This window comes from Amblyomma americanum, chromosome 9 (genome assembly GCF_052857255.1).
Source record: "Amblyomma americanum isolate KBUSLIRL-KWMA chromosome 9, ASM5285725v1, whole genome shotgun sequence".
Lineage (NCBI taxonomy): Eukaryota > Metazoa > Arthropoda > Arachnida > Ixodida > Ixodidae > Amblyomma > Amblyomma americanum.
The window spans coordinates 119531132-119551830 of record NC_135505.1 but is presented as its reverse complement, the minus strand read 5'-3'; the positions used below and the strand labels follow the sequence as shown (position 1 = coordinate 119551830).

Sequence of the window (20699 nt, the reverse complement as noted above, 5' to 3'; positions counted from 1 at the left end):
TTTGCAGCTTGAATGTGCTACACAACTGGAGCACACGCCTGAATACAATCACAAACAGGTACCGCAAGAGTACAATAAGGGACATGCTACACACTCTGATGAAGTGCACAGATGAGAGAGAGTTTCAACAGTTGCTCTTTGCATTGGTTAGTATTCATTCCAAAGAGCGGCAGCTTCATCGCCTTGCTCCAAAGAAGCTGGGAGAGCTGGATGACTTCAACAGATATTTTGAGAAAACATACGCAAAGAACGCTCGGCTACTCATCCGGAGATCCCGGGTTCGAACTTGACCGCGGCGGCTCCGTTTCGATGGAGGCGAAACGCTAAGGCGCCCGTGTGCTGTGCGATGTCAGTGCACGTTAAAGATCCCCAGGTGGTCGAAATTATTCCGGAGCCCTGCACTACGGCACCTCTTTCTCGCTTTCATCTCTCAGTCCCTCCTTTATCGCTTCCCCTACAACGCGGTTCAGGTGTCCGCCGATATGTGAAACAGATACTGCGCCATTTCCTTTCCCCAAAAACGAATTATTCATTATTAACTGATCAGGAGTTCCCGGGCTCGAACCCGACCGCGGTGGTTGCGTTTTTATGGAGGTAAAACGCTAAGGCGCCCGTGTGCTGTGCGATGTCAGTGCACATTAAAGATCCTCAGGTGGTCGAAATTATTCCGGAGCCCTCCACTACGGCACCTCTTTCTCGCTTTCAGCTCTCAGTCCCTCCTTTATCGCTTCCCCTACAACGCGGTTCAGGTGTCCGCCGATATGTGAAACAGATACTGCGCCATTTTCTTTCCCCAAAAACGAATTATTCATTATTAACTGATCCGGAGTTCCCGGGCTCGAACCCGACCGCGGTGGTTGCGTTTTTATGGAGGTAAAACGCTAAGGCGCCCGTGTGCTGTGCGATGTCAGTGCACATTAAAGATCCTCAGGTGGTCGAAATTATTCCGGAGCCCTCCACTACGGCACCTCTTTCTCGCTTTCATCTCTCAGTCCCTCCTTTATCGCTTCCCCTACAACGCGGTTCAGGTGTCCGCCGATATGTGAAACAGATACTGCGCCATTTCCTTTCCCCCAAAACGAATTATTCATTACTAACTGAATAATTCGTTTTTGGGGAAAGGAAATGGCGCAGTATCTGTTTCACATATCCCCAAACACGAGTTATTCATTATTAACTGAACCCGACCGCGGCGGCTGCGTTTTTATGGAGGAAAAACGCTAAGGCGCCCGTGTGCTGCGCGATGTCAGTGCACGTTAAAGATCCCCAGGTGGTCGAAATTATTCCGGAGCCCTCCACTACGGTACCTAATTCTTCCTTTCTTCTTTCACTCCCTCTCTTATCCCTTCCCTTACGGCGCGGTTCAGGTATCCAACGATATATGAGACAGATACTGCGCCATTTCCTTTCCCCAAAAAAACAATTATTATTATTATTATTATTATTATTATTAACTGATCCGGAGTTCCCGGGCTCGAACCCGACCGCGGTGGTTGCGTTTTTATGGAGGTAAAACGCTAAGGCGCCCGTGTGCTGTGCGATGTCAGTGCACATTAAAGATAATAATAATAATAATAATTGGTTTTGGGGGAAAGGAAATGGCGCAGTATCTGTCTCATATATCGTTGGACACCTGAACCGCGCCGTAAGGGAAGGGATAAGGGAGGGAGTGAAAGAAGAAAGGAAGAATGAGGTGCCGTAGTGGAGGGCTCCGGAATAATTTCGACCACCTGGGGATCTTTAACGTGCACTGACATCGCACAGCACACGGGCGCCTTAGCGTTTTTCCTCCATAAAAACGCAGCCGCCGCGGTCGGGTTCGAACCCGGGAACTCCGGATCAGTAGTCGAGCGCCCTAACCACTGAGCCACCGCGGCGGGTTTAAAGATCCCCAGGTGGTAGATTTTATTCCGGAGCCCTCCATTACGGCACCTCTTTCTTCCTTTCTTCTTTCACTCTCTCCTTTATACCTTCTCTTAAGGCACTGTTCAGGTGTCCAACGATATATGAGACATATACTGCGCCATTTCCTTTCCCCAAAAACCAATTATATATATATATATATATATATATATATATATATATATATATATATGAAGGGGGCCAACAGTCACCGAAACCAAGGTGCATAGGGGAACGTTATTTTTTTTTTTAATGTGTTATGCTTATGAGTGGGATAATAATACTTAGATTAATAAATTGCTTAAAGAAAATTACTTATAAAGCAGCAGAAAAAACAACCATGCCGCCGGTGGGATCCGAACCCACGACCTCCGAATATCGCGTCCGGTGCTCTTACCAACTGAGCTACGGCGACGGCTGTCCAATCTGCTGCTCTCGGGGGTATTTATGTTTACTGGGTGTAAGCGAGCCTTGAGAGTGTTCACCAGCGCCACCCTCGACCATAGCGGCGGACGTAGCACGTCCTGTAATACCGCGAGCGTGACGTAGAACGTCATCTAACGGTGCGGGCGGAAACTGTGCGAGAGCCCTCTTTAGCTACCTATGGCATCAAGACTGCCAGAACCGAGACCCTCGTTAAGCTATTAGCAGACAAGTTAAAGGAAATGAGGGGCCCGTTTGACAAATTTATGAAGGGGGCCAACAGTCACCGAAACCAAGGTGCATAGGGGAACGTTATTTTTTTTTTTAATGTGTTATGCTTATGAGTGGGATAATAATACTTGAATAATAAATTGCTTAAAGAAAATTACTTATAAGGCAGCAGAAAAAACAACCATGCCGCCGGTGGGATCCGAACCCACGACCTCCGAATATCGCGTCCGGTGCTCTTACCAACTGAGCTACGGCGACGGCTGTCCAATCTGCTGCTCTCGTGGGTATTTATGTTTACTGGGTGTAAGCGAGCCTTGAGAGTGTTCACCAGCGCCACCCTCGACCATAGCGGCGGACGTAGCACGTCCTGTAATACCGCGAGCGTGACGTAGAACGTCATCTAACGGTGCGGGCGGAAACTGTGCGAGAGCCCTCTTTAGCTACCTATGGCATCAAGACTGCCAGAACCGAGACCCTCGTTAAGCTATTAGCAGACAAGTTAAAGGAAATGAGGGGCCCGTTTGACAAATTTATGAAGGGGGCCAACAGTCACCGAAACCAAGGTGCATAGGGGAACGTTATTTTTTTTTTAATGTGTTATGCTTATGAGTGGGATAATAATACTTAGATTAATAAATTGCTTAAAGAAAATTACTTAAAAAGCAGCAGAAAAAACAACCATGCCGCCGGTGGGATCCGAACCCACGACCTCCGAATATCGCGTCCGGTGCTCTTACCAACTGAGCTACGGCGACGGCTGTCCAATCTGCTGCTCTCGTGGGTATTTATGTTTACTGGGTGTAAGCGAGCCTTGAGAGTGTTCACCAGCGCCACCCTCGACCATAGCGGCGGACGTAGCACGTCCTGTAATACCGCGAGCGTGACGTAGAACGTCATCTAACGGTGCGGGCGGAAACTGTGCGAGAGCCCTCTTTAGCTACCTATGGCATCAAGGCTGCCAGAACCGAGACCCTCGTTAAGCTATTAGCAGACAAGTTAAAGGAAATGAGGGGCCCGTTTGACAAATTTATGAAGGGGGCCAACAGTCACCGAAACCAAGGTGCATAGGGGAACGTTATTTTTTTTTAATGTGTTATGCTTATGAGTGGGATAATAATACTTAGATTAATAAATTGCTTAAAGAAAATTACTTATAAAGCAGCAGAAAAAACAACCATGCCGCCGGTGGGATCCGAACCCACGACCTCCGAATATCGCGTCCGGTGCTCTTACCAACTGAGCTACGGCAACGGCTGTCCAATCTGCTGCTCTCGTGGGTATTTATGTTTACTGGGTGTAAGCGAGCCTTGAGAGTGTTCACCAGCGCCACCCTCGACCATAGCGGCGGACGTAGCACGTCCTGTAATACCGCGAGCGTGACGTAGAACGTCATCTAACGGTGCGGGCGGAAACTGTGCGAGAGCCCTCTTTAGCTACCTATGGCATCAAGACTGCCAGAACCGAGACCCTCGTTAAGCTATTAGCAGACAAGTTAAAGGAAATGAGGGGCCCGTTTGACAAATTTATGAAGGGGGCCAACAGTCACCGAAACCAAGGTGCATAGGGGAACGTTATTTTTTTTTTAATGTGTTATGCTTATGAGTGGGATAATAATACTTAGATTAATAAATTGCTTAAAGAAAATTACTTATAAAGCAGCAGAAAAAACAACCATGCCGCCGGTGGGATCCGAGCCCACGACCTCCGAATATCGCGTCCGGTGCTCTTACCAACTGAGCTACGGCGACGGCTGTCCAATCTGCTGCTCTCGTGGGTATTTATGTTTACTGGGTGTAAGCGAGCCTTGAGAGTGTTCACCAGCGCCACCCTCGGCGGCATGGTTGTTTTTTCTGCTGCTTTATAAGTAATTTTCTTTAAGCAATTTATTAATCTAAGTATTATTATCCCACTCATAAGCATAACACATTAAAAAAAAAATAACGTTCCCCTATGCACCTTGGTTTCGGTGACTGTTGGCCCCCTTCATAAATTTGTCAAACGGGCCCCTCATTTCCTTTAACTTGTCTGCTAATAGCTTAACGAGGGTCTCGGTTCTGGCAGTCTTGATGCCATAGGTAGCTAAAGAGGGCTCTCGCACAGTTTCCGCCCGCACCGTTAGATGACGTTCTACGTCACGCTCGCGGTATTACAGGACGTGCTACGTCCGCCGCTATGGTCGAGGGTGGCGCTGGTGAACACTCTCAAGGCTCGCTTACACCCAGTAAACATAAATACCCACGAGAGCAGCAGATTGGACAGCCGTCGCCGTAGCTCAGTTGGTAAGAGCACCGGACGCGATATTCGGAGGTCGTGGGTTCGGATCCCACCGGCGGCATGGTTGTTTTTTCTGCTGCTTTATAAGTAATTTTCTTTAAGCAATTTATTAATCTAAGTATTATTATCCCACTCATAAGCATAACACATTAAAAAAAAAAATAACGTTCCCCTATGCACCTTGGTTTCGGTGACTGTTGGCCCCCTTCATAAATTTGTCAAACGGGCCCCTCATTTCCTTTAACTTGTCTGCTAATATATATATATATATATATATATATATATATATATATATATATATATATATATATATATATATATATATATATATATATATATATATATATATATATATATTAAGGTTTACCGCAGAGACGTAAATCAAGCAAAATCTAGCGTCAGAGGTTTCTCTAATACACATGTACTTCGTGGAAAATGTGCGCGCGGACAGACACCAATTAGACCTGCGCTTTCAGAGATGCTTAATAGCTCTCCTGAATTCTTGTCAGTATTTTCGCCAGGTACAAAGTGGTACTTTCGGTAACACGAGGAGTTAAAGACTCCCATGAAAGCAAAAATATTGATCTCATTCGGAAATAGCCTTAATGTTACAAAAAAAAAAGAGGCTAGCTTAGCCGGACATTCTCCGCAAGGCTGTCTGGCATGCGCATGGTTAGCATTTCTACTTGAGCAACTTTTACAACTTTCGCTCAAGCCAAGTACTTGTAGTTTAACGCAGCACGGAAGGATGTTGATAATCTTCGCTTATTTAAGCTTGGTGTGGTCACTATAGGGAGGCGCTTTTGGCTAACTTTTGCCATGGTGATCCGACAGAGCGCGGTAGAGTCGCTAGCAATATTTTATCTCTCTCCTCTCTTTGAAACGAGACCGGAGCGCCTCTGTCATCTCTTTAATAACAGGTGAGCGTCTGTTCAAAACTAAGCTCAAGAGAGGTCGCATCACATCAGTCAATAACGGCGTTGAATCATGATCGACCGGCCTCAGCGGAGACGCACGCCAGCCCCGCTGTCCAAAACGAAGGAAAGCAAAAACGTGACACTTCTGCTGTCCTTCTTTTTCCTACTTTCTTGTTTGGTCCTGCGTGCTGAGTTTTGAGTTTCAACAGCGTGGTGTAATTCTCTGTGATCGTGCTTGCAGAGAAAAGTTTCCTCGATATCATCCGGTACTTCTACTGCGATTCAGAAAAGAGAACAATAACTGAACTGCTGCGTCAAATACTGAAAGCCACGGAAGTCTTGCCATCGATCGTATATGCGGCGCGCTGAATTATTAATTCAGACAGTGGCTCTGTGGGGGAATTGATTTATTGACTAACGATGGAAAGTTTGTGCGTGAATTTTTTACAACTATACTCAGTAAAAGACTCTGCGATCGTTTTGGACCTCCACGCACAACCACGAATATGCATTGATTTGATTACAAATCACGCTGATGCAAAGCTGGACCTGTAGGTGCCGAGTCTAGCTTGGCTGATGCGAGAAACACAAGCTTACTGTGAAAGTTTAACGCGGTCTTTGGCGAAGCGCGTGACGCTACGTGGACTGTATCGGTGATGAACATCGATTAGTGACCACGTGATGTCAGCGCGGTGTGGAGAGCTTTTTGCATACGCCGAAAAAATTGTGACGTGTCACTCTGGGGTGCTAGTATTGGCTGCATGGCACCAACCCAGTGGAGCGTTGCCTTGGTCCCCTCATGGCAGGTAGCTCAAGCATTCTGCAGTAAGAGTTGAAGATATATTTACCACCTAAGAGATCGCGTTGGTCCCTCTGTGCCCGCCGTGTCTTTTCTACAAAGGGATGGAAAAGAAATTGTTTTTGCCACTGATTCAATGCTTCTGAGGACCACGCAGTCGACTGACGTTCTGAAATTCTCTCAGTAAAGCGTGCTGCTTATATGCACTGATCAGTGCTAATGGCAACGCACCTTGAGAGTAAGTGCGCATTGGTTAAAGAGTTTGAATGATTTTTGTTCTCAACTCGGGCCTTATGTCCCGACTTCTGCCCGCAATCTGGTACTCTCAGTTAAAACTCTGTGAGCCACTAGTTTTCAGAAATCGTGATACCTCTGTTGTGATGCGACTGCGATAAACTACACCACCGGAATGCCGTCCTGATAGGTGTGCGACCCACCCAGAGTATCGGCCACGACGTACAGAGCAAAGTTCTTCGCTTATATTTAATTATTTATCTGCTGCTCAGATCTCAGCAAACTTGGAATTCCTGAGTTCTGCCTACTCATTGTTGGTCACAACATGCAATCTTTAGGCTTGAGAAATCAGTTGTGAGTTCTTTTCTCCTATTTTTTTCATTCCCTGTTTTATTTTAGCCCAATTTCATAGTTACTTTATCCCCGATTGTTTTTTGTTCTGCTCTCTTGTGGTGCGGAAGAGGCATTACCAAAGACGTTGGCTCTTCTTATCCAACACTTATTTATCAGAGGAGTCTTACTGATCAACCACGTACTGATCAAACACTTGTGTACCACAACCAAATTTACAGGAAGACAACGATTATTATTTGGAGAAACAGTCTTGCGTAAGCCGGTGCTCCGAGAATACTGAGAATTGCTTGTGGAAATGTCGACTTGCGCCGATAAAGGCAAAGCATCACACTTTCAAGTCGAAGTGATTCACTTTAATGTGCTCTCGCTTTTGAGGCAACAACAACAACAACAGTGTTAATATGCTCGAACCGTTTGCTATTTAACTATAAAAGTCGAATGGTTCACGGGCCCTACTATTCACTGACCTTTCAAGAGTTCGTTTCTGAAAACCGTATACTGAATCCTAACACGGCTATGTCATTTGTTCCATGTATAATGCATGCTACCTGCTGGGCAAAAAATGTGACGTAGCTTTAGTTATTCAGGACTGACCAATGCACACTCCCTAATAACCCCCTCTTTTTCTTTGAAATGCGACACTTTGTTTAGCAATATTATACCATGGTAGAACTAAAATTCTAACAGTAGCTCTAATGGATGCAGTGTAATGGCCTATATGTTGTGCGCTGTTACTGAACTCATGTCGAGTAAAGTTACAAAAACAGAGAAGCTACATAAAACAGTACTTACTTTTACATCTCTTTCTTCAGACGGCACAAATGCATGAGTGACCGTAACGCTGTGAGTGTTTTAGGAATTTGGAAAAAAAACAATGTCGTACATTTGTAAAGAGAAATTTCTCTGCAGGTCTCTACGAACACTCCAAGAATCACCTTACATTTGGTCAGCCTGGGCGGATGACAACCCCGGAGAAAAGCAAAGCAGGCTGTTACATGATACTAAATTTTAAAATATACCGAGTTCTTTTCCGTCTTTTCGGTTGCTTCTTCATTCAAGGCCTCACCGAACAGTCGTACGACAGAGCCATGACGACATGGAAGAGTCCGCACACTCTTTACAGCATCGCGTTGCTTTTAAACGTGGGCTTTTTTGAAGGACGACGCGTCGTCAATGAAGTCATTAGGGCCCAATCTACCCTAAGGTTAACCCTCATGGCCTCCGCAATACTCCAAGTGGCTACTCTGTTTAATGTGGCCGTGAACATTACTTGCATGGTAGTCGGAACTAATCGCTTGCTCGACTTCTTCCGGAAGTGCGCACAATACGAAAAGTGCACGGGGTTCCGAGGTCCCACCTTCCGCCAAGTCTGGCGTCGTGACCTCATCGTCAGACTTGTCAGAATCGCCGCTCTGACGAATGCCATCTTGATGTTCTGTGCACTCATGTACACCTGGTACGGTCCCCGAGGGACTCGCCGACTCTGGAACGTGTTCCTCAAGGTTGGCAATATATTCTCTTTAGCGGGGTACATGCTTTCCCACTTCCTCATGTACCTCGTCCTGAGGTCCACCTGCGAAGTCCTTGTCTGGTACGTAAGGGCCCAACGACAGTCCTTTGAAGAATGCTTGCAGGAAGTCGCCGAAGGAGCGGTCGATTTTTCGGTGTCTCCGCAGCTCAAGCTACCGGTTACCCTCAAGGTTGAATTGGTGCGCCTCAACATGTGCAGGATAAGGGAGCTGAAGAACGCCATCAACAACATCTGGAGCCCGGCGCTTGCCTTCACCTCAGTGACCGTGCTTTTGGGAAAGTGCATCGCACTGTATGAGGTCGTCACCTTGAAGGGCTACGACCTACCAGCGGTTTTGACGTCCCTTCAAGTATCGCTCGGCTCTCTGAAGTTCCTAGAGTTGATTTTTATCAGCCAGTGTATGAGTGACGAAGTAAGCAAGCCTTTTACTTAACCTTGAAGCTAAGAAAGATGGTCGGAGAATAGCGACGGGCAGAGTGAAATTTTGTAGCGCGCGTTATGGGGTTTGCTCTACCCCTGCTAGGCGTAGAAGCGTCTGAAAGAGAAAATAGAACTGGGAAAGCACAGTAGTAGAAGGTGCGCATTAGCAGAAAGAAACAACTTTACTATTGTGACTAACATGGTCACACAATTTAATAGACCAGAAGAGGCAGTGCAGAAATTGTGTCGCTTTCTGGTGGGAAGTATTTGTGTGGATGCTTCCCTCCCCCTATTCTAAGTCTGCTATGCCCAGACGCTGAAGACTTCCGATCAAAGTTATTCATTTTAATGTTTTATCACTGGCGGTCTCTTGATTATAACAGTGTACAAACTAAAGTTTACTTAGAAACAATAGAGCATAAATAAATTGTACTAACCCTTGATGATTGCTGACTGTGTAACCACCAAAGCTCCGACATATAAACACGCTTATAGAATAATTCAAGAGCCACATTCTAAACTGCTCCGACACCTGCTAATGCGCCTTACGATCGTACGTATTCTGGGCTTTTTTTTACCGTAGGGATAGATTTTTTATCAGTGTATCCCTTTAGCTGGCCTCCTGCATCTATCGAAGTTGACTGTGTACTCTCTCTTGTGGTGATATGTAGGATATGTAGCGAGACGGCGTTTCTATAAATATCTTTGCTATAATGGTTGTTTTTTGAGCTCAAATCGAAATCATTCCCATTTTTAGAGCCAATGTCAACACGATACATCAGGCATTACATGGCGAATTGAGGTTCGTAGTTATAAATATTTAGAAAGACGGAAAGACACCTGTGAAAACATGCGAAGTACTAAGAGGTTTTGCATCAGTGCACTCATAAAATATCACACATTTTTTTTTCCTCCTGACAATTACGATGCAGTTCTTACGGCTAACCTTATGAGTTAAATTTGTGGCTTCACTTTAACACTTGGAAGGAGATCAAACGATCGAACTTCAAGTCGACGTCTTGGCACTCATATAAAACTGAAGGAACCCGAGCTATAGACTGATGTCTTAGAGTTAACGTACACGTATACCGCTTAGATTGTCCACGTTAATCAAGAGGTGGTCTTTAGGCAGTATTGTATTTCGAAACCATCGGTCTTCTGTGGCTGGCGGTGCTTAGTTAGGCCCCATCCATCTTGTAATGAAGCAGATGATCGTGAAAGAATGAAATGATGAAAAGGATGGGAACTTTCCCGATGAAATCATTTGGAGGCGATTTATATGCAAACATTTTCTGCATTGCAAAACGGCATCAACGTCGCAGTATGTGCCATTATCTCCGGCTTTATTCCCTTGCTTCATAATTAGAAAGTTGTACAAGTTGGCCTAATAGTGGACGCTCTTGAAAATGTCCCCTCAGTTATCTTAAAATGCAACTTAGCCTAGAACATTGCGTGGGCAATTTCGTGGTGCCCCAGCTGGTATCCCACGGGCTACGGTTCGTGGGGTTGCATCATTTTCCCTACTACTTATTTATCTCAAGGAAGGGGGGTACAAAAGTATGAATTTTTTTTCTTTTGTAAATCGTTGTCTCATTGTGTATGGCCGTCCGCAAGCGGCAGAAGGAAAAGTCGCGCTTCAAACTCGTCCTTTTCCAGGCTCAGAAATTGAAAGATGCAGCTCAGGCGGCGACCACTACTCAAGCAGAGGACTCATACTGCAAGGAGGTGAGACATCTGCATACCAGATCCAACGAAGTTTATTAATATTACTGTCCGTCTAATAATAATATTAATTGGTTTTTAAGGAAAGGAAAAGGCGCAGTATCTGTCTCATATAACGTTGGAAATCTGAACCGCGCCGTAAGGGAAGGAATAAAGGAGAGAGTGAAAGAATAAAGGAAGAAGGAGGTGCCGTAGTGGAGGGCTCCGGAATAATTTCGAACACCTGGGGATCTTTAAAGTGCACTGACATAGCACAGCACACGGGCGCCTTAGCGTTTTCCCTCCATAGAAACGCAGCCGCCGCGGTCGGGTTTGAACCCGGGAACTCCGGATCAGTAGCCGAGCGCTCTAACCACTGTCCGTCTCGCAGATCCAGTTCTTGCACGACAGCATCGACCCAGAGGACATGTGCATCAGTGGTGCGGGCTTCTTCCGTCTTGGAAGACCTCTCATCGTCTCGGTGAGTCGGAATCTGCTCTAACGTCTATAGCTGTCAAACACCACATTGTGGTTGCACTTGCGGCAGTTAGGGAGCTGTTTAAAGCTCCTGGAAGCCCAAGATAAAGCTTCCACCATCTTTAAATTGGCCAGTTCAGTCAGAGCATTAGGAAAATTGTTGCAACATTAACTACAAATTCCTCGGCTATAAAGGCGTCTCTTGCTGCTGGTATACTTTAAACTGTAATTAACTGCGTTGCACATGGGACTTAACCTGGACAAGAAAGCCTTCTCTGTTGACATCTGCGCATTTTTAAGATACTAACCAGCTCGAAACAGCGATTCTTGTGGCTGTGTGTTGTGTTTTGTAAATACGCATCAAAGTGATTGGGAATCCTACACTTCCTGCTTTGCGTTTGCTATCTCTTCGCTTCGCAGATGATGGGTGCCCTGATCACGTACACCGTCATCCTGGCGCAAACCGGGGAACATCTCCAGAACCATCAACAACAACAACATAATCACCACACCGAACACTGAGCCACACATCAGGCACATTGAATGATGGTTCCGTCAACGTGACTGCATGCGCTGAGGAGTACGTCATTAGCCTTAGTTTTGTGTCAGTTGCAACGGCCACCCAGCGTTGCTTTTTATTCTTTTGTCTTTCGAATGATTGTCGTATAATAGGCTTTCTACAAGTTAAACATTGTCCATGTTGCTTGTGCCGTCTGCTGTGCTATGAATGGAAATAGCCGCGGTTACTTATTTGTCTAGTAACGTCACCGAGTTGAGCCTTGCCGATAACGGCCGTATGGAGCAAAGGGTGTTCGCCCTGAACAATGGGCCGGGTTATGTAGGATCTCTTGCAGTGGGTGACTTCCCGGTTTTGAAGGGTAGATTTTCACTGTTAAGAAAAGGGGCATTAAAAAGATAGTGAGTGCAGAAATTACGAACTCATACTGTATTTTACTACTGTTTTACTAAATACTTACTACCCTCTTCAAGCTAGTTAGCAAAAGCCGGCCTTTCCTACCTTCTTACTGCCCATGGTCGCTAGTTAGTATCTGGTTAGTAACCGCTCCTTCAGCGCTAAAATAAAGTCGTAGAAGATAATTGGCATCGACTGCTGCGTCAATCAAATGGTTTTTAATTAAAAATTTGTACACTGCCGTGCGATCAGGTAGACTAACCTGTTTTTACAACTTCGCCTTCATAATTAAGGCTCGCATCTTTTCTGAACGGGTGAGAGCCACTAGCCCGGAATTCAGACACGGATTTACGGAGTATATAGGACGGAGAAAGATTTACCTGTCGAACGCCCAGTGCAGGTGTCGCACATGTGTGACTTTCTCACTGCTGCGTACTAGTATATGCTTTTCTTGCATTCTGAATCTGTGTGTGTGTGCCCGGTAGCGTTATGTGATGCCGTCGCCTTGCATGATTTCTGCAGGTAATTCGCATTATGTATAATCCAGAGTGTGTTATTTACAGCAAGCGCACCTTGGTAGCTGTCATCGGTGTGGGAAACTTGACGCATTGAGCATACTGGTCTTTTATATTTCCACTGTGTATAAAAATTTTCCTAACCAAGCCAATACACCGTTATAAAAAAGCAACATATGCGAAAACAGTTCATACCCACTTTTTGAGTAAATACTACTAAATTCTTGTTCATGACTGTAGTGCTCATCACTAGCTTCTTTACCCATTCAGGCGCCATTGTTTTGTTTTTGATAGAAAACAATAATTTTTTCTGCCTAAACAGTATATTCAAATCTCAAGAAAGGGAATTTGTTAGTTTTCTTGAGCGAAAGACAATCGGATAAACTTTACAAAGATGAGAAAAATTCCTCAAAAAAACACTCAGGCTGGTATAAGAAACAATTAAATCAAAATGCCCGGATTTGGCAAGTAACCATTCGAGCTATCGTGGAATCACTCTTTTTCGAATATGCACATTTTGCTTGACGTTGATCTAAAACAATTGATGTGATCCCTGGTGACAAAATCTGTCTGCAATGGCGGACGACATGTTACCGTGCTGGCTGTTTAGCGAAATATTATTATTAGAAATAATACAATCACTGCTAGATGCAACAACTAAACTCTCAGTAAAAGCTGTGAGTACTGCCTCCTCCTCCTTTCCTCCTCCTACTCCTCCTGTCAGTACGGTGTGCACACAGTTGCGTACAAAATGCCTAAAATGGTTAAGCTATATTAACTTTCCCTAGGTGTACTTTCACTACCTCCAGTTACTAAGAAGGTAGTAGTCAGTGTGAAGACTTTCTGGGTAGTAGCTACTTAGTGCATTCACCAACTCTATCTTCAAGAGTTTCCGCCTTTCGTTGTCGCTTCTTCGCAGTCAAAAAGAATGTTTGTAAACGGCTACATGTGTATAAGTCAATGTGTATGTGAGTGCTTGCGTGTGTGCGAAGCAACCTCAAGCCTGCATGCTCGCCGCTAGGGTGATTACAATGTTCCTCGCATGCATTGATTCTTGCATTTTACTTTTCCTTGTAGTATTAAAGTGACGCTGAAGGCATTGAATTTCGTATGTGTCGATACAGTGGAATACTTCAATCACAAAGATACCACTCTTACCTGGAACGAAGCTTTTATCAACTAAAGACGACAAAACAACAAAAGAAACACGTGTAGCCATCACAGGCCGATTTTGCAATTAAACTACCTGCAAAGGCACTGATTTTCGGTTACGAATCCCAGAGGTTACGATATGCCGCCAACCACTTCAAACTGCCCTACTGAAGCATTCCATATGAGCCGGTCGTATGCAATTATAAGAATATGGAGCACATAAGATTTGGAAATATATATGGAAATTCATATCTCGTCTTTGTGGAGTCCGTAGTCATTCCACATTATTTCTATACGATTTGTATACAGTGCACATGACGTCATATAGAGTCCTCCAGTTTCCATAAGTGCTTCCGTGTAGTCCATGCCGACTCCGTAAGCGCCATACTGACTTCATAAAAATTTTTATCGAAAGTATGAAATCATAAGTACTCATATGGAAACTTTCAGTAAGGTGACGATTCCGGATTCCTTTCCGGTGTCGATGTCTGAGGTTTGAAGCAGGTTGAGTGAAAATGCTAACTTCTATTTTCTCTGAAACTAATGCGTCTTTTTCAGGCGAACAGATGCTACCACTTCCAAAAACACTGAGAGATTGTACTTTTAGCGTCAACAGTAATCGCATAGTGTTATCCTCAGACTCCTTTTAAGGCGGACGGTTGTGGTAAAAAAACTGTCTAGGTCACTGCCCGTGGAAATGGGCGCAAGCGGAGGTGACGTGGAGCGTCTTAACACGAGAGTCTGTACCCTATGTCGGGAAGAAAAACGTTCCAGGGTTTTAACATAGTTAAAACGAGTAGAAGTTTGAAAGTATGTGTTTAGCATGGTTGGCTGACGATTTCGCTTTGCTGGGTCGTCGGCAGATTTTGCGGCGATGTTAGTTTGATAGTAGTATTAGTAGATCAAGACCGTGATGTGCAATGCAGAGCGCGAGAATGTGTATATTAGTTCGATAGTAGTAGTAGTAGTTGATGAAGACGATGATGTGCAATGCACAGCGCGAGAGTGTATTGGAGTTTAACACGATGCGCGATCGGCTGTGGCGGTAGCATAGTGCCCTCGTGCAGTGGCCAGCGAAGCCAATCTGTTCTCGCCGCCGCAGGTTCGAACCCCAGTTGCGGCAATGTTTATTTGAAATTTAGCCATGGTCACTCTCAAGGTAAAGCTTCATACAAACTCGATGAGCCAATTTGACCTCGTGAAGTAGTGCTTTGGCGCTAAACTTGTCCGGCATCGGTGTTGGCGACCGTTTGGAGCCTCGCAGCCGGAGCATGTTGGCCCACCTAGGTCACGTGGCGTTGTGAGCGTCATCATAACCTGCTCACAGGAATTGTGACAAAACTGCCCACCATGGCAGATGGAAGCTAAATTAATGATTGACCTGGGTCGTGCAAGCCACCACCGGTGGTAGCACCTGCCGTCACATCGAAGTAGTGCATCGCTTAACTTCTGTACCACTGTTCTTGCAGTGGCACGAGGAATTCAAGAGAACTATAAGTGCAGAGTATGATCGATTCCAGTATGTGAGAATTAACCCATCACCGCTATTTCGCCATACCCTAAAGGCGGATCTTAAGTGTCCCTTTCGGTATTTTTGGAACCCGCGATTTTCATGTTGTGTGTGAAATAATTAACCAAAAATAAGGCATTCTGTGGATAGCGGAAAAACGAGCGAAAAGAAATGTTGACGATATGTGCAGCTCTTTTTTGCCGCTCGTAGGACAAGCTTATGTTGAATAAGCTTCGCCTTTCGATCGGTTTCAGGTCCCTCTTCAGTGTATTTTTAACAAAGAGCCCCTGAGGGAAGCAATTTAGACAAATGTTTGAACTTTACTTGGCAGATATCAGTTTCCCTGCACTAGGGAAGAAGCTGCCGCAATACCCCACCTTCCCTCCAAGAAATAAACAATCAGTCCTGCAATGAATCCACCCACCAAGACACAACTAACATTCACCAAGCTTACAGTGGCGCTGTTCGAGAGCTCTGAAATGAGCAAAAAAATCCGGAGAGTTTGAAAGTGAAAAAATATTGCAGTTCCCCAGATCTCTGCAAGCACCAGGGCACCGTGGTTCTATACATGCTACAAACTGCCAACTGATGAACGTGCGAACGGGTTGCGCCACTCCCTGCGCACTAATGTGAATTCTCATGTGAAAAGCGATACCACATCCGCCCGGACGTGTGAGCTGAAATTACATCAATTATTTTACTGAGTAACGTTTTTAACACGCGCCACTCGAGAGCACATACAAAAAATAATTCTGTAAATTGATTGTCTAAACAATAATAGTCAGTAAGCTTGGAGCCACCGCGACGGTGAATATATGTTACAATCTCGCTTCATACATTTCCGACAATAATAGTCAGTAAGCTTGGAGCCACCGCGACGGTGAATATATGTTACAATCTCGCTTCATACATTTCCGACATTCTAATCTTTCACTTGAGCCATCGAACTTATTGCCTTTATAGCTGTATATCTACTAAGTGTCAATGAAATGCTCACGGGCAATCATTTGGGGAGCAGGTTCACCTGTTACGAAAATTCTTACTTTTCTTTTTTACTCTGTAAGTCCGAACTCCAGTTACGAAATTTGACTACGAGCCACCTCAATTCTCTTTTGATCTAAAAGAGCGCGTGTTTGCAGCTGCCTTGCACAGCTGAGTTTTCAATAAGGCGGCACACTTCGATGTCATGTTAAATAGCGCTATAATTACTTCGCTTGTTCAGGAGACCGCACTTGACTGCACAAGGCTTTCCAAACGTGAGCACACGTTTACACAATTACCATGTGAAGTAGCAATAAGGAATGTTTAAAAAAAATAACTTTGTCGTATAGGTAACGTTTCACACAAAATAATATGACACTCATAAAATGACTATTTCAGTATTTTTGCCTTTGCCTTGTTCATTTAGCGATTCAGTTTTTTTATCATGGGGTGGTGCTGTCGTTGGGCCCTTCTTCACTCAGCAGCTGCAATTGTCAGGAGTTCAGAAATGGATGCGTAATATAGAAAGCCGAGTGAGTTAAGTTTGGTTTCACTACAAAGAGAATCATAAATGTAGTTAGGCGGGGCAGAAGCACGTGCTTGAGTTGGAAAGCAACTAGTGGTGCTTCGCCATCCACGCTAAGTCGACGCTTGTGCTCTATCGCGCACAAAGCCAAGCCAGCACTGGAGAGCTTCTACCACAGTGGGGTGGGGTGTACACTGCTCGGTAAGGACGGGCGCGTCAGCGCCATCCGTTTAGTGGTGGTAAATGCAGCAGACAAACTGTTACTAAATAGAGGCGCTTTTATTACGAGTCGTGTTTTGGAGAAACCGGCGTACATAAGAGATTTTTGTGGCGGTCAGCGCAAGCGGTATACGCACGGAATTATAGGCTTATAAAGAAACGATTATTAAGATCGCCAGCTGCACAGTTTATTGGCACACGAACAGGGCGACAAACGTCGGTAACGAATACAGATATCCTCGGTTTCGGCTCCACTCCTTTTTGGAACCAAAAACCCAGAGAGTAGTCGGTGAAAGCAACGTTCACAAGAGTCTAGAGAGCCGCATGTGGGCAGAGCATTCGCAAAGAAAAGATCGATGAAGCGACCATCTGCTACATAGAGCAGCGCTGCTGCTTTGACGTCATTGTCTTACAACTTGCAGCGCTAGTCCAGGTACACTAAGAAGAACAGGAGGAAAAACGCAAAGCCTTGCCTTGTCTTATGCTCCTTCTTTTGTATGTGTGTGGATGTCTTGTTTAGCGCTGTAAGCTTCACAAAATCTTGCAGCCTGTAGTGTTAACGTTTTAGTGATTAACTACTTATTTCTCGCTCGTTTGTTTTCATCGAATTACTTCACTTCAAGGGACATTTAGATTTCATTCCAATACCGGTCGTAGTTTTCCTTGCTGCATGCAAATACGTGCGGATGCGACGCAGAAGGCCTCCGGAGGCAACCGGTTTCTTCGGGCTTCCTCGGCTGTCGTCGTTCGACCTATATTCTTTGCGCGCTAAGTTCTTGACATAGTCCCGCTAACTCGGGGAAGAGTGTCTGGGGGTGTAGCTCAGATGGTAGAGCGCTCGCTTAGCATGCGAGAGGTACTGGGATCGATACCCAGCACCTCCACTTTTAGTTTATTTTTCGTCTAAGCATTTTGCACTTCAGCGCATTGTTGTGGTGTATACTATGAATCCTTCACAAAGAAAACCAGCGCGAAACACGGAGACACAGAACAGGAACACAGGACAACGCTGTGCCTCCGTCTTTTGCGCTGGTTTCCTTTCTGCAATCATGTACCGACTCGCCCAGCTCACCACTCTACTGAATTATGGATACCTCTCTTATATATGACTTCCCATGATGCCTTGCACGTACATTAGGACGCTGCTTATCTATTTGGCTGGCAGTTGCGTGCGCGAGAGAATTTGTGGTAAGTACACCCGGTCGACATTTTTTGGATAGTACGGCGTCACAGCTAATTCACGCTCTCGCATACTACCTGAAGACGTTTATATACTAGATGTAATGAAAGACGATGGACTGTGGAATCTATTGCCATGTTTGATGGTACCTCGAGTGTTTAGAATTTTGGGGGTGGCCATACAATGCAGTACCCGTGATGTTTATTATGCCTCCGGCTGACGAGCAAAGCAATGACGAATGAACCGCTAAAAATTAAAAAAAAGAAACTGAGGCACCGGCGAGATTCGAACTCACGATCTCCTGTTTACTAGACAGGCGCTTTAACCAACTAAGCCACGGCGCCGACGGGAACGACTGGATCCGCTTCAATATTTGCAGACTGCCTCTCAAAGACCATTGTTTCTCTTTTTCAGTATTTGCAGACTGCCTCTCAAAAATCATTCTACCTCTTTTATTGCGAAAGCACTTCAATCCCATCGCCAGAAATTTCAACGATGTCTCATGCGCAGAAAATAAAGCATCAGTCAGGCTCAGTAAGGGAGTGGGTGTGCATGGCAATCGAGCAATCAAAGCTCGATTTGGGGATGGCCCTGCGGGGTAAGGATAGCAACACATTGTATGGCATATGAGTCATGCCTCAAACATGGTTAGGAACGCCCGAAATTCGGCCTTGGAATAACCTTGGCCACTATAAAGACGTGTGAGACACCAAGCGCAGCTCAATTTGGGGATGGCCCTGCAGGATTAAGATGACAACACATGGTATGACATATGAGTCACGACCCAAACGTGGTTAGTAGCGCCCGAAATTTGGCCTTGGAATAGCCTTGCCCAATTTAAAGACTTGTGAGACACCAAGCACAGCTCAATTTGGGGATGGCCCTGCAGGATTAGGGTGGCAGCAGATGGTATAGCATATGAGTCATGACCCAAACATGGTTAGGAACGCCCAAAATTCGGCTTTGGAATAACCTTGGCCAATTTAAAGACGTGTGAGACTCCAAGCACAGCTCAATTTGGGGATGGCCTTGCGGGATTAGGATGGCATCACATTCTATGGCAGATGAGTCATGCCCCAAGCATGGTTAGGAGCGCCCGAAATTCCGCCTTGGAATAATCTTGGCCAACTTAAAGACGTGTGAGACACCAAGCACTGCTAAATTTGGGGATGGCCCTGCGGGATTAGGATGGCAACACATGGTATAGCCTATGAGTCATGACCCAAACATGGTTAGGAACGCCCAAAATTCCGCTTTGGAATAACCTTGGCCAATTTAAAGACGTGTGAGACACCAAGCACAGCTCAATTTGGGGATGGCCCTGCAGGATTAGGATGGCAACACATGGTATAGCATATGAGTCATGACCCAAACATGGTTAGGAACGTCCGAAATTCGGCCTTGGAATAACCTTGGCCAATTTAAAGATGTGTGAGACTCCAAGCACAGCTCAATTTGGAAATGGCCTTGCGGGATTAGGATGGCATCACATTCTATGGCATATGAGTCATGCCCCAAGCATGGTTAGGAGCGCCCGAAATTCGGCCTTGGAATAATCTTGGCCAACTTAAAGACGTGTGAGACACCAAGCACGGCTAAATTTGGGGATTGCCCTGCGGGATTAGGTTAGCAATACATGGTATAACATATGAGTCATGACCCAAACATGGTTAGGAACGCCCAAAATTCGGCTTTGGAATAGCCTTGGCCAATTTAAAGACGTGTGAGACACCAAGCACAGCTCAATTTGGGGATGGCCCTGCAGGATTAGGATGGCAACACATGGTATAGCATATGAGTCATGACCCAAACATGGTTAGGAACGCCCAAAATTCGGCCTTGGAATAACCTTGGCCAATTTAAAGACGTGTGAGACACCAAGCACAGCTCAATTTGGGGATGGCCCTGCAGTATTAGGATGGCAACACATGGTATGGCATATGAGTCCTGCCCCAAGCATGGTTAGGAGCGCCTGAAATTCGGTCTTGGAATAACTTTGGCCAATTTAAAGACGTGTGAGACACCAAGCACAGCTCAATTTGGGGATGGCCCTGCAGGATTAGGATGGCAACACATGGTATGGCATATGAGTCATGACCCAAACCTGGTTAGGAACGCCCGAAATTCGGCCTTGGAATAACCTTGGCCAATTTAAAGACGTGTGAGACACCAAGCACAGCTCAATTTGGGGATGGCCCTGCAGGATTAGGATGGCAACACATGGTATGGCATATGAGTCATGACCCAAACCTGGTTAGGAACGCCCGAAATTCGGCCTTGGAATAACCTTGGCCAATTTAAAGACGTGTGAGACACCAAGCACAGATAAATTCGGGGATGGCCCTGCAGGATTAGGATGCTAACACATGGTATGGCATATGAGGTATGCACTAAATATGGTTAGGACAGCCGAAATTTTACCTTGGGATGATTCTGGCCG

General features: G+C 45.4%; 2 non-coding genes across 2 annotated transcripts; one reads left to right on the top strand and one right to left on the bottom strand.

The window, feature by feature from the left end:
• The first annotated feature begins 17890 nt into the window (after positions 1-17890).
• On the top strand, positions 17891-17963 carry TRNAA-AGC (transfer RNA alanine (anticodon AGC)). Its single transcript has one exon. It is a non-coding gene; the product is annotated as a tRNA-Ala (tRNA).
• A 566-nt stretch (positions 17964-18529) lies between these two features.
• On the bottom strand, positions 18530-18603 carry TRNAT-AGU (transfer RNA threonine (anticodon AGU)). The gene has a single exon. It is a non-coding gene; the product is annotated as a tRNA-Thr (tRNA).
• Between the last annotated feature and the right edge of the window lie 2096 nt (positions 18604-20699).